Here is a 15,354-nt window from a genome sequence, read left to right on the forward strand (position 1 = left end):
CTATGTCACGTGCGCAAAGAGTTTCATCAGAGAACGTGACAACACGGACTAAACCCGCAAAGATGAAGAGAGCACCTGCGAGCATGACGTAACGCACGGGACTAGAGGCCATGTCAGCTGGCCACACAATGAAGGAAGATGGTCACCGTTGGCCCATCAGTGACCAGGTCATCTGAACTGACCGACCCTGCCAGACCAGATGGCAGAAATGAGTGCCGCAATAGCGCAGTCTGGAGGCGCAAGAGTAGCGCCCTCGAGGGAAGAGATGGAGGAAGAGAGCGGTGACCCTCCTGCCAGGGAGAGGTCCACGAAGAGGATCTGGGAACAGACCAGACCGGGAGAGGTCTGCCTGAAGAGCAGATCATGTCTTACCCGCAGGACTTAGCCTGCGAGAGGCTGCGACCGAGCAAGATGCGACCTGTGACATGACGCCACACCGAGGACGAAGAGGAAAATGCACCAGCGGAGGTGCAGTGATAGGTCCATGTGACTCAGCATGCGACCTGTGGCATGACGCCACACCAAGGAGCAAAAGGAGAAGAGTGAGTGGCACGACGCCAACAAGATATGAGAAGACAGGAGTGTGACAGACCGGTCACACCACAGATCAACTCCATCACAGGTGTGCAAGTGGAAGGAAGTAGAGTGACACAACTGAGGACTCGTGCAAGCAGATGAGAAGGTATCCATCAGCACAAGATAGTCACCGGGGTGACCAGACATCACTGAAGACAGCGATGTGGGTGATCCCTCACGCTTCGCAGTGCGACCATCCTGTCACTTGTCACTGGCTGCTTGGCTGCGATGGCATCCCTGACGCCGACTGCACAGGCCACACAAGACCCGCCAGTTTCCACGACGTCCATCAAGTGGTCCTTCCGCCGACAAAGCCGCCGCCACCTGTTTGATCTGCAGAAGGATAAAAAACATCATCATCATCATCATCATGATGAGGTGCATCGCCCAAACACCGAAGGAGCACAGCACCACCAGAGTGGAGACAGTCAGTAACAAGAACCAACGCTGACAAGGCATGTCTGGCAACGTAGAAACGTATCATCTGAACACATGCCATGAGCCCCGTGAACCAGACACCTGCCGGTGAGAGCAGGCCAGATCATTTGGACCATCCACCCTTGGGGTTGCACAAGACTTGGACGTGGCCCTGTTGGGAGTTCAGAGAGACTCCTTTGGCGTGGCCTACGTTGGCCCGCACAGCCCACGCAGTCCCACGGCAATCCAGGGACAAGGGCCTCCAACGAATTCCTGTGAGAGCGGAATCTCGCTGAGAGAGAATGCATCTGAGACAGCTCCACGTCAGGAATCCGGAAGCACAGAGGTCTTATATTGAGAAACTGGTCACCTGAAGACTTTGCACTATGGCCAGAGCACCTGAAACCAGTTGGCTCGAGCAAGCGGACCCTGCATCAACCACCCTTGTGGCTCCATGCAAGACTCAGATGTGGTCCTGTAGGCTGTTCCTCTGAGACGTCTTTGCTGGGCCTGAGATAGGCCGGCACAGTCCACACAGTCCCGTGGAAGCCCGCAAAAAGGCCTCGAGGAGACTCCTGCTTGATGGAGGTCTGGCACGAGAGGGATGACTGCCGCTGGACTCCCAGGTGCCCCAGGCCGTCACGTCATCTGCAGTCTTAGGAGGTAGACAATCTCCAGAGTCCGAATGCCGTCCAGAACTGTGTACAGTGAACTCCCCACTGCTCCAGATGCACCCGCATCAGAAACTGTAAATAGACTTTGACCACATGAGCTCAGGCAGGACCAGATCGACAATATCCAGCGAACTGTGAGGTCGTGGACAAGCGACTGAAGTATCTGGACTTCATCCACACAGTGTTCGTGCCCAGCTGTACCTGGTTAAATTATGGACTCGTGCGGAGGTGTCCGGGTGCTCCCAGCTGCACCATGTCCACTGCAGTTCTACAGTCTGCCTTTTCGAGGCCGAGAGACTAATTGTGGTGTTTTGTTATTGTTTCTTTTAAAGGTTGGACTTTGTTTGGTTCCTCAATAAAGTTTGGGAGGGATGTACAGTCCAGCTGGACTCGTTCTAGTGTTTCTGCCAGCCACTCTGCTGAGGGCTGATCTTACATGTGCACCCCACACCCACCCAACACAGGCGTCACCAGTCAGGTGACCCTGCCAACAGTGCTTAATTTATAAATAAAGAGGTGCCAGTGCTCAAAGCCCTTCTCTTAAACACAAGGCTGCTGTAATTAAATCTACCAGCACTGAATACTGAGGCAGCGTAATCCTGAAGCCATGTTGGGCCTCTTCAATCCATTTACGGCCACCCCTGCCGCTTCAGCTCATCCTGCAACTTTCTCCTTTTATGACACTTTTTAGTTTTTCCTTCTTCTGTCTTTCCCATAAGTGTCTTTTTCTCGCAACAAATGCTTGAGGCATAAGAATAAGCCCCGGCCCTCACAAATAAGTGTTGGTGCTCAACACCGGAAACAACAAGCACAAATTAAGCACTGCCTGCCAATAAAAGGAGCCGGGCGCACATGCCTGAGGCAAGTTTGTAGTACCACCATACTGTGTCTGCGTGACTTTGTTCCAGAGCATGATTGCCTATGGCCCCCAACATTACAGGAAGTGCCAAAAAAACACCACCATGCTACGCGGAGTTCCATGAGCGGTGGAATTTGGGTAAGTTGTGCTATTTGTGCTGATTTTTAGTGCTAGGGATTTCTCCTATACTGTAAAATCAGCGCAGATGACATAATGCAGAGCGCCAGAGGGTGCTAACTTCTTTCTGCTGCTCAAGTAGAAAATCTACTTATGCTGCAGCTTCCTCAGCGCTAGCGGCAGCTTTCTCAACGCCAGCGGCATTGAGAAATCTCGCTTGCGCTTGCCAACTTACCGATTTCTCTCACTCGCCAACCTAACGTTGGCGAGCCGCGCAAAAGAAAAAACTCTGCTCTGCGTCACTTTGTGGAGTTTTTCGGAACTCCGCGTAGAGTGAAGAAAACTCTGTGAACTTTGCCAGCAGAGCGGAATTCTTCGCCCAGCCCTACAAAAACCTACAATACCCATTTAACCAATATATCACTTATCACATGCCGTAATCATATTAGAGCAACCCTTATAAGTACACATGAGTCCATTTTGTGTCCTCTTTCTTTGCTGTTTCGGAGCCAGTTGAGTGTTTTACTTCTTCATATGATATTGTTTGCCTTGAGTTTTTCTTACTTCATGTTTATACGCCCTTCACGGCTCGCATTAATGAGTTCTGCTAGCTTAAGTGCATGGTGCGCTGTGTTGCTTTGTCGATGCAGCATTCGTCGCTTTATCTAAGTGCCATTTGAGTACCTTGTGTAACCTGTTTTTCCCTTTCAGGGGGAGTAGAACGCAGACCATAGGACTGCTGCAGAACTGTAATCCACAGAAACGTAGGGAGACCAAGTTACAATATAGAGAGCAAAATAACCATTCATTCCCAAAATTCAGTACATATGTTAGAGGCTAGTGGTCAATAGCACATAGTTGGTAATTATGTTGGTGAAATAATGTCAGCTTGGGTCCTGAAAAAAACATATGACAGCTCATACCAAAGAGGCCTGTTATATAGTCAATTATCTATTCTGTCCTCTAGAAAAAGGTTTTAATACAGTGAATATCTTGCGAGTGGTTAATTCTGGACTTTACTGACACTGTCGTAATTGTAGTGTGGTCACTGTAATAGGTCGTGTGAGGCTCAATAATGGTGAAAACAAATTCACACAAATCATACAGGCTACACCTAATTCAGAGCCTAATCAAATGGGAACCCTAGTATGGAGTGTCCCATTGATAGTGAAAGAGATAGCTTCACTGGAAACTATACTCTGTGTGTGTGTGTGTGCCTCTTTCCATAAATTACGTGGAAAAAGGTAAAACTAAAGCTCTCACTTTTAAGTACAAATAAATAACAGAGGAAATAAATAGTTAATTCACTTAGATATAATCTAGTGGTGGCCGTAACTCATAACTATCACCAACAAGTGCCTCTCGGTATAGTCTGTTTGATTGGGTCCCCCATGTATCGTTAAAATGATTAACATACATAATGAACATGTATATACATACTGAATGAATCCAAAAAATATTTGATTCAACAAAAGATTTCCAAACTACAAAAGGATATAACCAAATTCAGTCTAGAGAAGGTTTACTGCTATATAGAGAAAGACCATCAGGAAGATGTACAATTCTTCTCCTCGGATGATTCTGGACCTTCACATAGGAAACCCAGAATTTATATTAACTGCTCATCATCAAATGGTTGGAGCACAGGTGAGGAATGGAACAGTGTCCCTCAACCATTTTACAATATACCTCCCCTTCATTATACATAACCACCAATGTGGCAACCCCACTATCCATTCATGCATCCACGCCACCAATGCCATACGGTCCTTTTTTAGGCAGAGGCTGGGGCAGAGGAAGAGGGAAACGTGCAGTGGTCCAAGGGGGAACCACAGATGGTAACCAGGAGCGGAGGGAGGGACCGAGCAAGACAACTTTGTGGTTAATTTGTCCAAGCGTACCCTCACGCATGTTGAAGAATAAGCCCATAACAAAGGTTTAGGCTTTGTCCGCACTCCTAAGGAGGATTTCTTCTGCTTACACTGTGAACTTACACAGTTTTTCAAAAAAATTCTACTTTATGGCTTTTTTTATGACCAACATATTCAGACCCCGAAGAAATACCTGACCTAAAGAATCCTCCCACCTTCACTCCCTCAAATAATATGATACATGTGAGAGCCTTACCTTTGAAAAAGTGGTCTTAAATGATGTTAGTAAACTCCGACCAAGGTGTTCATTTATTAACATCCCCACTAGAGAGGGACAAGCTCTGAACATTTTGACAAGAGAACTCAGTATCATAATAAAAACTGCAGTTAAAGGATGGGGCCCTGGTCATATTGGACACAGAAACTTACCACCAAGAGTGTCTATGTTTATTGAGTGACACCTCCTTTTATGAGCCCGTTTCACAGGACCCCTCTGAGAGATTACAGAACAAAATACGGGGGAAGATTGAGGAAGCTAAAACAAATGAGTTGATAACTACTAAGGAGGCTGACTTTTTGGACGCCCGACAACCACTTACACCATATTTGTATTGCCTTCCAAAAATCCACAAAGGGCTACTACCTCCTCCGAGTCAACCCATCGTATCCGGAATAGGCTCTATTTTAGAACCTCAATCTAAATTGTGTGACTTTTTTTTCAACCAATTGTGAGAGCTCCTCAACTTTTTTGAAAGACACCAAAGGTGTACTCAATTTGATTAGCTCCATCAACGAGGAAGCCCCTGTCGATGCTTTGATTAGTCATGATGTGCAATCCCTATATGCAAGCATACCGCAGGTAGCCACACTCGGGGTGGCTGAAGACGTGCTCTCTGCTTCTGATTGGTCATATGTGACTCCCATCCATTTTGTGATCGACTGTGCCACTATAGCCCTGACGGAATGTTTTCCAGTTTGAACATCAATTATATCATCAGGCACGCAGGACTTCTTTGCCCCTAGTTTGGCATGCCTGTATATGTTTCACTTTAAGAGACAGTTTATTCTTCCTGACAACAATCCCTTTTCACATAATTTTAGGCTATGGCGACGTTACATTGATGACTTCCTCATTATTTGGAATGGTGAGGCTCGGGGAGTTCCCTCCTTTATGTACTGGATTAATGGTCTCATTGAATTTTTGAAGTTCACAGCAGTAGTATCCACCAAATAAATTTCTTTCCTTGATCTTTCGATTTCCAATGATCAAGGGAAATTACTCACTAGAACCTTTCATAAAGCATCTGACCGCAATAGCCTTCTTCTTTATGAGAGTCACCACCCACGGGCACTACAGAATAACCTGCCTTACGGACAATTCCTCAGACTGAGACGTAATTGCAGTGAGAATTCCACCTACGAAAAACAAGCAGAAGATCCTAGTCAGAAGCTACTCGCTTTTCACTACCCACCAAGAATCATAAATCTTGCCAGAAATACTCGAGGCCCCCCGAGACCAGGTTCACGTGTGTCACCACATTTATACCTGTATTCAACGAGTTGAAGAAAATTATAAAAAAACGCTGGTCCATCCTTACGAGCAGTTGGATTGAGATTCCAGACCCACTTTTCGCTTTCAAACGTACTAAGAAATTACTATCAACGGTTCCATAACCCAGAAAAAAAATCATAAATCCAAGTCACACATTAAAAGACATCACTGAGAAAAATTCAGCATAAATCCAGAACACCATAAGAAACAACTCTGTTTATATACGGGTAACACATACCAAACCTGTAAATAGAGTCTCCCCCATAGCTTGACATGAACACACCCATCATATCAGGAAAAAGGGGGGGGTTACTGTGCCAGTATTAGGGGGGATAATCCTCGCCTCCATGTCCTTAATAGAATTGAAACATTCCTTCACGATCAATCAGTCACTTAACATACTTGTAAAGCCCGACTAGTCACCCGCTACGGTTTCAAGGTGCTTGGGGGGGGGGGGAGGGAGCAGTAAGTGAGTAGTCGTCAATGATCAGTGGGGAGCAGCCAAAGAGCCAGGTTTTGAGGTCTTTCTGAATTGTGATAGAGTGGGAAATCTTCTGAGGTGGATGGGAAGGGAGTTCCAGGTCTTGGAGGCATGGTGTGAGAAGGATCTTCCTCCGGCTGTGGCCTCCTGGATGTGTGGGATGGCGGCGAGGTCGGCGTAGTGGGGCTATCTGGTGGGTGTGTAGAAGTGGAGTCTGTGGTTGAGGTATTCTGGTCCAGCGTTGTGAAGGGCTTTGTAGGCGTGCGTGAGAAGCTTGAATGTTTTTCTCTTGTCTATTGGGAGCTAGTGCAGGTCCCTCAGTAGGATAGAGGTGTGGGTGTTTCTGGGGGCATTCTTGTTGAGACAGGCGTAGGCAATCTGGATGCGTTGCAGTATTTTCCGTACCTTGGTGGTGGTTCCAGCATAGAATGCTTTGCCATAGTCCAGGTGGCTGCTGACAAGGGCCTGGGTGACTGTTCCTCTGGATTCGGTTGCGATCCATTTGAAGAGCTTCCAGAGCATGCACACGGTGTTGAAGCAGGCGGAGGAGACTGCGCTGGCTTGACGGTTCATTGAGAGTGCTGAGTCCAGGATGAAGCAGAGGTTGCGGGCGTGGTCAGTGGGGGACGGAGTACTTCCGAGGGCAGTGGGCCACCATGAGTTGTCCCAGGCAGAAGGGTTGTTGCCGATAACCAGGACTTTTGTTTTGTCAATATTTAGCTTAAGGCAGCTCTCCTTCATCCAGGCTGCGACTGCCTTCATTCCGTTGTGGAGGTTGGCTTTGGTTGTGTGCAGGTCGTTGGTGAGGGAGATGATTAGCTGTGTGTCATTGGAGTATGAGACGATATTGAGCGCGTGGTGTCTGGCGTTGGTAGCTAGTGGGGCCATGTAGAGATAAGAGAGTGGGGCTCAGAGAGGAGCCTTGCAGGACACCGCAGATGATCTTGGTGGCCACTGAGTAGAAGGGGGGAGTCCGACTTTTTGGGTCCTGTCGGAGAGGAAGGAGGTGCTCCATTCTAGTGCCCTGTCGCGGATGCCGGTGTCAAGGAGACGAGTCAGTAGAGTGTGGTGGGAGATGGTGTCGAATGCAGCGGACAGGTCGAGGAGGAAGAGAGCCGCGGTCTCACCCCTGTCTAGGAGGATGCGAATGTCATCTGTGGCGGCGAGGAGGGTGGTCTCGGTGCTGTGGTTGCTCCGAAAGCCTGACTGTGAAGGATCCAGGAAATTGTTGTGTTTGGTGAGATGTCTGTTGACATCTTTTTCAATGTCTTTTGCTGGGAAGGGGAGCAAAGAGATGGGCCAGAAGTTCTTGAGGTTGCCTGGGTGGGTTTCTTCAGTAAGGGCTTGATTTCGGCATGTTTCCAGATTTCTGGGAAGGTGGCGGTTTCGAAGGAGCAGTTAATGATGTGCCGGAGTTTGGGTGCAATGGTGCTGCTTGTTTTGTTGAAGATGTGGTGGAGCAGGGGTTGGAGGGCGAGCCTGAGTGGATGGAGTTCATGATGTTGAGGGTTTCTTCGTTAGAGATGTTGGCCCAGCAGAGTAGGTAGTGGGGGCTTGGAGGAGTTTCGGTGGTGGGTATGACGGTGGTGGGCGTGGGATGGTCCTGAGCCGGAAAACTGTCGTAGATGTCTGCTATCTTGCAGTGAAAGTAGGTGGAGAGTTTGCTGCAGAGTTCTTGGGGGGGGGGAGATGTCAGTGGAGTTTGCTCTGGGGTTGGTCAGTTCGCTGATGATCGCAAAGAGCTCTTTGCTGTTGTGTGCATTGTTGTTAATGCGCTCCTGGAAGGCGTTTCTTTTGGTGTTCCTGTTGAGTTGTTGGTGTGTGTTTATGGCTTTTTTGAAGGCTTTGTGGTTGGTGGGGGTCTTGTCAGCGCGCCATTTTATTTCGAGGTGTCTGCAGTTTTGTTTGGACTCCTTGACGGCAGAGGTGAACCAATTGGCTTTTGTTGCTGTGTGTTTGTTGGAGGGTTTGTTGATGGGGTCTAAGGTGTTGGCGCATTCTAAGATCCAGTTGTTGAGGTCTCGGGCAGCTGTGTTTGTGTGAGTTATTGAGGTTGATGAATAGCTGGTCCTTGGTGATCTTGTTCCAGCTCCTGCAGGGGGTAGGTGAGCGAGGTGTCGGTCAGGCAATTTGCTGAAGGTAAAGTGGATACAGTGGTGGTCGATCCATTGGAGTTCGGTGATGTGGCTGATGGAAATGTGGTTGCTAGCGGTGAAGATAGGGTAGAGTGTGTGTTCGACAGAGTGGGTGGGTGAGGTGATGGGTTGCTTGAGTCCGAGGTTGGCGAGGTTTTCGAAAACAGCGTCGTGGAGTTGTCGTTGTTGGGGTTCTCCAGGTGGAAGTTGAGGTTCCCGAGGAGGATGTAGTCCTTTGAAGCGAGCGCATGGGTGGTGGCGAGGTCGGCAATGGTGTTGCATAACGGGGGCTGGGGCCAGGCGGCCTGTAGCTGAGGGTGTCCTGCAGTGTGATATTTAGGTTGGTTCCAATCTGGAAGTTGAGGAGGTCCATGTTGGTTGTGGTGTCTTCGGTGCTGGTGGAGAGGCTCAGGGACTCTTTGTGGACGATGGCTATGCCTCCCCGAGGCGGTTTGCGGATGATGTTGTAGCCGTCAGGGGTGGTGATGGCGATGTCAGGAGCTAGTAAGGGGTTAAGGCAGGTTTCTGTGAGGAAGGCAACGGCTGGGGATGTAGTGTCGATGAGGTACCAGAGTTCGATGGCGTGCCTGTGGATGGAGCGTGTGTTTATCAGGATGCATCTGAGGTTGTGTTCTGCTTTGTGTTCCTCGGGGTGGGTTAGAGTGGCAGAGGCTGGTGAATCTGCAGTGGCGACAGGTGAAGGGTCCCTTGGTGTCTCTTGGTGATGCCTGCTTACAGTTGATGTCACGTCCTGGGTTGAGTGCGATGAGTGCTGCTGGTGTGTAGCGGTGGAGGGCAGGAGATCCAGGGGTCCTGGCGCTGGTCATGGTCGGGTCGCGGACGGGCGCAGACAGGCGCAGACGGGCTTGCCTTAGGCACGGCTGCGCAGCCATTAAGTAGGGAGGAGAGCACAGCTGGGGTTGGGGCCACAGGGGCAGAAGCGACGGGGAAGTGAGAAAGAGGAGAGGGAGAGAGAAGCAAGAATGAGTGGAGTGATAGGGAAAACGAGATAAAAGAGGAAAAAGATGGAGGAAAGCGCAGAAGGCAAAAGGCACAGAAAACAGCACAGTAAAAGAAATAGAGGGGAGAGTGTTTTGCCATTAATTGTGTTTGACCAATGACTTTGTGTTTCACCACTGTGCATATTAGTTGCTCAATGTTCACTAGGAGCACATTACATTATGTATTCAGTTTAGCTGCCAATTGGCTATAACATGGCATTAGACATTACATTTGGTATTCAGTTTAGCTGCCTATTGGCTTTAACAAGGCATTAGACATTACGGTGGTCATTACAACCCTGGCGGTCAGTGTTAAAGCGGCGGTACAACCGCCAACAGGCCGGCGGTAAAAAAAATTGAATCACGACCGTGGCGGAAACCGCCAACATAGACAGCCAGTTTAACACTCCGACTGCTACGGCCGTACAAACAAACACTGCGGCGGTAACGGCCAACAGACAGGCGGAGGACAATGTACCACCCACAGTATTACAACAGGCCAATCCGCCACCTTTTCCGGGGCGGATTCACCGCAAACAAAAACACGGCGGAAACAGGACTTGGAAGGGAAAACGCTCACCTTTGCACACCACACGAGGAACCAGGACGCCATGGAACCGGAACTCCAGATTCTCCCTGTCTTTGTCTTCCTGCTCCTCTACCAGGAGCACGAACGCCGGCGGCGACGACCACGGTGAGTACTGCACCTATGACACAGGGGAGGGGGGGAGAGTGACACACACACACACACGCAACACCCCCCACCCCCACCCCCACCCTCACCCACTACAACACACACATATTGATACATTTTAATACATATTGATACATTACAGTTACACACCCCAAGCCCCTGGAAGAATGCAAAGACAAAAGGAAATTATTTGAACGTTTGTAATCTATTAAAATCCAGTACTCAAAAATATATATACACTACAAACAAATATATACACCAAGAATACAAGTCCAGGTATTACACCATTAAAGTCCGTGGACCACTGGTCCCAAAATGCATGGACGAGGCCCACACAAGATACCCGATCAAAACGGAGAGAACCCTGCAGGGGCATCAGATAGAAATACAACAGGCACCTCAGGGGGAACGGAAGGGGGGGCACCTCAGCCGGATGAGTGCACGACGCCAGATCCACGAGGAGGCTCCATGCCCTCTGCTGTATCCTGGGGAGTGCAAAGCCACAGTCTCACAAGTCTTTTCAGTGGGTGGGTTGCCCACTGTTTTATCCTGGGGAGTGCAAAGCCACAGTCTCACAAGTCTTTACAGTGGGTGGGTTGCCCACTGCTTTATCCTGGGGAGTGCAAAGCCACATTCTCACAAGTCTTTACAGTGGGTGGTTTGCCCACTGCTTTATCCTGGGGAGTGCAAAGCCACAGTCTCACAAGTCTTTTCAGTGGGTGGTTTGGCCACTGCTTTATCCTGGGGAGTGCAAAGCCACAGTTTCACAAATCTTTTCAGTGGGTGGTTTGCCCACTGCTTCATCTTGGGCAGTGCAAAGCCACAGTCTCACAAGTCTTTTCAGTGGGTGGGTTGCCCACTGCTTTATCCTGGGGAGTGCAAAGCCACAGTCTCTCAAGTGGATAACAGTCTCCACTGGTTCTGGAGGGGGCTTTGTGCCCAGAGTGCTTCATCCTGCCAAGGACAGAGGTAGTGGATGTCTTTCTCCACTGGTTCTGGAGGGGGCTTTGTGCCCAAAGTGCTTCATCCTGCCAAGGACTGAGGTAGTGGATGTCTTTCTCCACTGGTTCTGGAGGGGGCTATGTGCCCAGAGTGCTTCATCCTGCCAAGGACAGAGGTAGTGGATGTCTTTCTCCACTGGTTCTGGAGGGGGCTTTGTGCCCAGAGTGCTTCATTCTGTCAAGGACAGAGGTAGTGGATGTCTTTCTCCACTAGTTCTGGAGGGGGCTTTGTGCCAAGAGTGCTTCATCCCGCCTAGGACTGAGGTAGTGGATGTCTTTCTCCACTGGTTCTGGAGGGGGCTTTGTGCCAAGAGTGCTTCATCCCGCCTAGGACTGAGGTAGTGGATGTCTTCTCCACTGGTTCTGGAGGGGGCTTTGTGCCCAGAGTGATTCATCCTGCCAAGGACAGAGGTAGTGGATGTCTTTTTCCACTGGTTCTGGAGGGGGCTTTGTGCCCAGAGTGATTCATCCTGCCAAGGACAGAGGTAGTGGATGCCTTTCTCCACTAGTTCTGGAGGGGGCTTTGTGCCCAGAGTGCTACAACCTGCTCGTGGCGGACTCAGTAGCGTCAGAGCTTTCTGCGCTCATTGACCTGCGGTGCTGGTGGCGGCGGTGTCCTGTGAAGCGGTGCTGGTGGCGGCGGTGTCCTTGGCAGCAGTGCTGGTGGTGTCCTTGGCAGCGGTGCTGGCGGTGTCCTGTGAAGCAGTGCTGGTGGCGCCGCTGTCCTTGGCAGCGGTGCTGGTGGCGGCGGTGTCCTTGGCAGCGGTGCTGGTGGCGGTCTTGTCCGCCGTGCAGGTTTGCGGTGACTTGCCTTTCTTTCTGTGCCCCTTCCCCACCTTGGATGGTGGCGCAGCTGTCTTCCCACTCCCAACTGTACTCCTGGGAGAGCCTTTGGTGCCAGATGTGTTGCCTTTCTCCCGCCGGACAGTGGCCAACTTTTTATGCTTCTGAGGTGGGGGACTGTCTGTGGTCTGGCTCCTTGGCACACTGGCTGCCCTGCTGCTTGGCGCACGCTAGAAGCCGGTTACTGCTGGCACCACTGTTCCCGGTGATGTGGTGGCTGAGGTGCTGGGTTGGGACCTGGAAAGGCGGGCCCTAGGGGACTGAAGGGGTGGGGGAGGTGAGGGGAAGAGGTCAAGGTTGGACAGGAAAAGTTTTTGGGACACACTGGGACGGGTAGATGGAGTGGGGTTGGGAGTGGAGGAAGAGGTAGTGGTTGTAGGAGGTGTACATTTGCTGACTTTGGGTGAAGGTGCATGGGCTGGAGGCTGTCGTGAGGTGGATGGCTGTTGGGTGGGTGTGTGCCTGCGTTTGTGTACCTTGGGAGGTGGGCTCACAGACACACTGGGAGAGGACACAGGGGATGTGTGAATGGTAGTGGGGGTGGTGAGTGCACGTGAGCGGGGTGTGGTGATGGGTGTGCGTGTGATGGACGTAGTGGCTGAAGATGTAGTGCATGCAGGTGTGAGTGGAGACGAGACAGGGAGGGAGGAGGGAGACGAGGAGGAGGGGGACACAGTTGAGGCAGTGGATGTTGGTATGTGTGCATGGGTATGATGCTTGTGTGAGTGCCTGTGGGATGTGTGGTGCTTATGTTTGCCAGAGCTTCCCTTGTGTGTTGATGTGTGTGCATGCTGGTCTGATGGTGTGCTTGGGATAGGCTGAGGTACAGGGAATTGGGGCTGGGAGGAGGAAGTTGGAGGGGGGAAGCTGGACACAGGGACAATGGCTGCCATCAGTGCTGAGGCCAGAGTCTGAAAAGCTCGCTGTTGGGCTGCCTGACCAGAATGAATGCCCTCCAGGTATGCATTGGTCTGTTGCAACTGCCTCTCTACATCCTGGATGGCATTCAAAATGGTAGACTGCCCAACAGTGAGGGATCTGAGGAGGTCAATGGCCTCCTCACTGAGGGCAGCAGGGCTGGCAGGGGCTGAGGTGCCTGGGGCGAAGGAGATGCCCACCCTCCTGGGTGAGCGGCCACGGGGCACAGGCTGAGTGGCTGTTGGGAGGGCAGTGCTGGTAGGGGTGTGGCGGCTCTACCTGTAGATGCAGGGGGCACAGAGGGGCCCGCCACCACAAGGGAGCTCCCATCAGAGGAGGAGTACGTGTCGCTGGTCTCAGCTCCCGTCCCCGCCGTGGAGCTCCCCTCGCCCTCCGTCCCACTGGTGGCTTCAGACTCCGTTGTGTCGCCCTCCAGGGCCATGTGGGATGCAGCTCCCTCCTGCTCCGGTGGCACTGCTCCTCCGCCTGATGATGCTAATGCACACAAGCACAGGGAGACCACAAAAAGGGGGGGGAGAGAGAAGAAAGACATGTTCAGTGCATGCAATACCGCTACAGTCGGCGCACACTACAGACAGAGAAGCCCCCTGCACTACGCCATGCACTTTGAGTACCCTAATTAATCACAGGAACATGGGTTACAAGGCCTATGCCCGATTGCTGCACACATGGAAGTCACAGGAGCCTGACTAGGTGTAGTTGCCTCTGAACACAGGTAGGGGGGGTGCCACATGGCCTGCCTTACGAAGGGCCCTTGCCTACTACACACGCCCTGGCCTAAGGGAACCCACAGCCCACCTCCCCCACCCGGACACCTACAATGCGCGCTGAATCAGCTGAATGAGAGTGTACTCACCCCCGTGTGGCTGCTGTGATGCCCTCAAGCACCCATCCAACTCCAGATACGCCACCGCCAGGATCCGGAACATCAGGGGGGTCATGGTGCAACGGGCACCCCTCCCACGTTGGGAGGCCATCCCCAGCTGGGCCTCCGCCGTCTTCTTGCTCCAGTGGCGAATGTCCTCCAATCTTTTACGGAAGTGGGTGCTCCGTCTGTGGTGGACCCCCAGGGTCCGGACTTCCTTGGCGATGGCACGCCAAATATTCTTCTTCTGGTGGGCGCTGACCTACAGGAATAGTACAGGGAAAAAGGAGAAGATATAACCGTCCGCACCGTCACAGTTATTGGCCCGCCTCCCTACCCTTGCCATTACACACATCCACTCACCGTCGTTTCATGCACGCCTCATTCTCTCCCCCCCTATCTTCCCTCCACACCACTCCACACAGGCATTGCCCATACAGCATGCTCACATTGTACTTACCTGTTTGTCTGGAGGACCGTAGAGTAGCGTGTACTGGGGTAGGACCCCATCCACTAGTTTCTCCCCCTCCTCTGTGCTGAAGGGAGGGGCCCTTTCCCCAGACACACGAGCCATTGTCTCTTCCAGACTGAGGTCACAGCAGCACTTGCAGTGTAGGTCCTCTCCTGTCGAAGATCAGGTATCAAGTGAGTGAACAGAAAGAAAATGGCGGTCACATCCGCGGCGGTGCGTACCGTCACCGCCGGCGTACATCGTCATTGGCTCCTGGGACCCATAGGGTCCAATGTTAACCAATGCAGGATTGCGCCGCGGTCTTCGACCGCCTACCGCGACGGTGTAGAACGCCAGCGCAGGTACCTCATATCCCCTTGTCCCACATTACAGGTCAGGCAGCCGCCATTACAGGGGGCCACATGGCATTAATTTTAAATGCGTCCACACATATCTAGGCCTTGCATACACACTAAGACAGGCACATAGCGGATTTAAAAATTTGTGGAATAAAGTTGTGTTTTCGTACCTCAGTGTTGGCTGACTCTCTGCTCACTGTTCTCCTCCATAGAGCACGTCCGCTGGGGCCGGTGAGGAGATGGCGCATCCTCCGGTGTACAGACCGCTGGTGGACCTGCCGACAATGGAAGGGCGACATGTAATTGTCACTTACAGACTGGACCGTGCCACAATCTAGGAACTTTGTGCCCAGTTGGAGCCAGACCTGATGTCAGCTATCCACCATCCCTCAGGAATACCCCCTCTAGTGCAGGTCCTGTCAGTACTCCATTTCCTGGCAAGTCGGTCTTTTCAGACGACAGTGGCCATAGCATCAGGGATGTCCCAGCCTATGTTCTCCAATGTGTTTACCAGAGTGT

Source organism: Pleurodeles waltl, chromosome 3_1, assembly GCF_031143425.1.
Source record: "Pleurodeles waltl isolate 20211129_DDA chromosome 3_1, aPleWal1.hap1.20221129, whole genome shotgun sequence".
NCBI lineage: Eukaryota > Metazoa > Chordata > Amphibia > Caudata > Salamandridae > Pleurodeles > Pleurodeles waltl.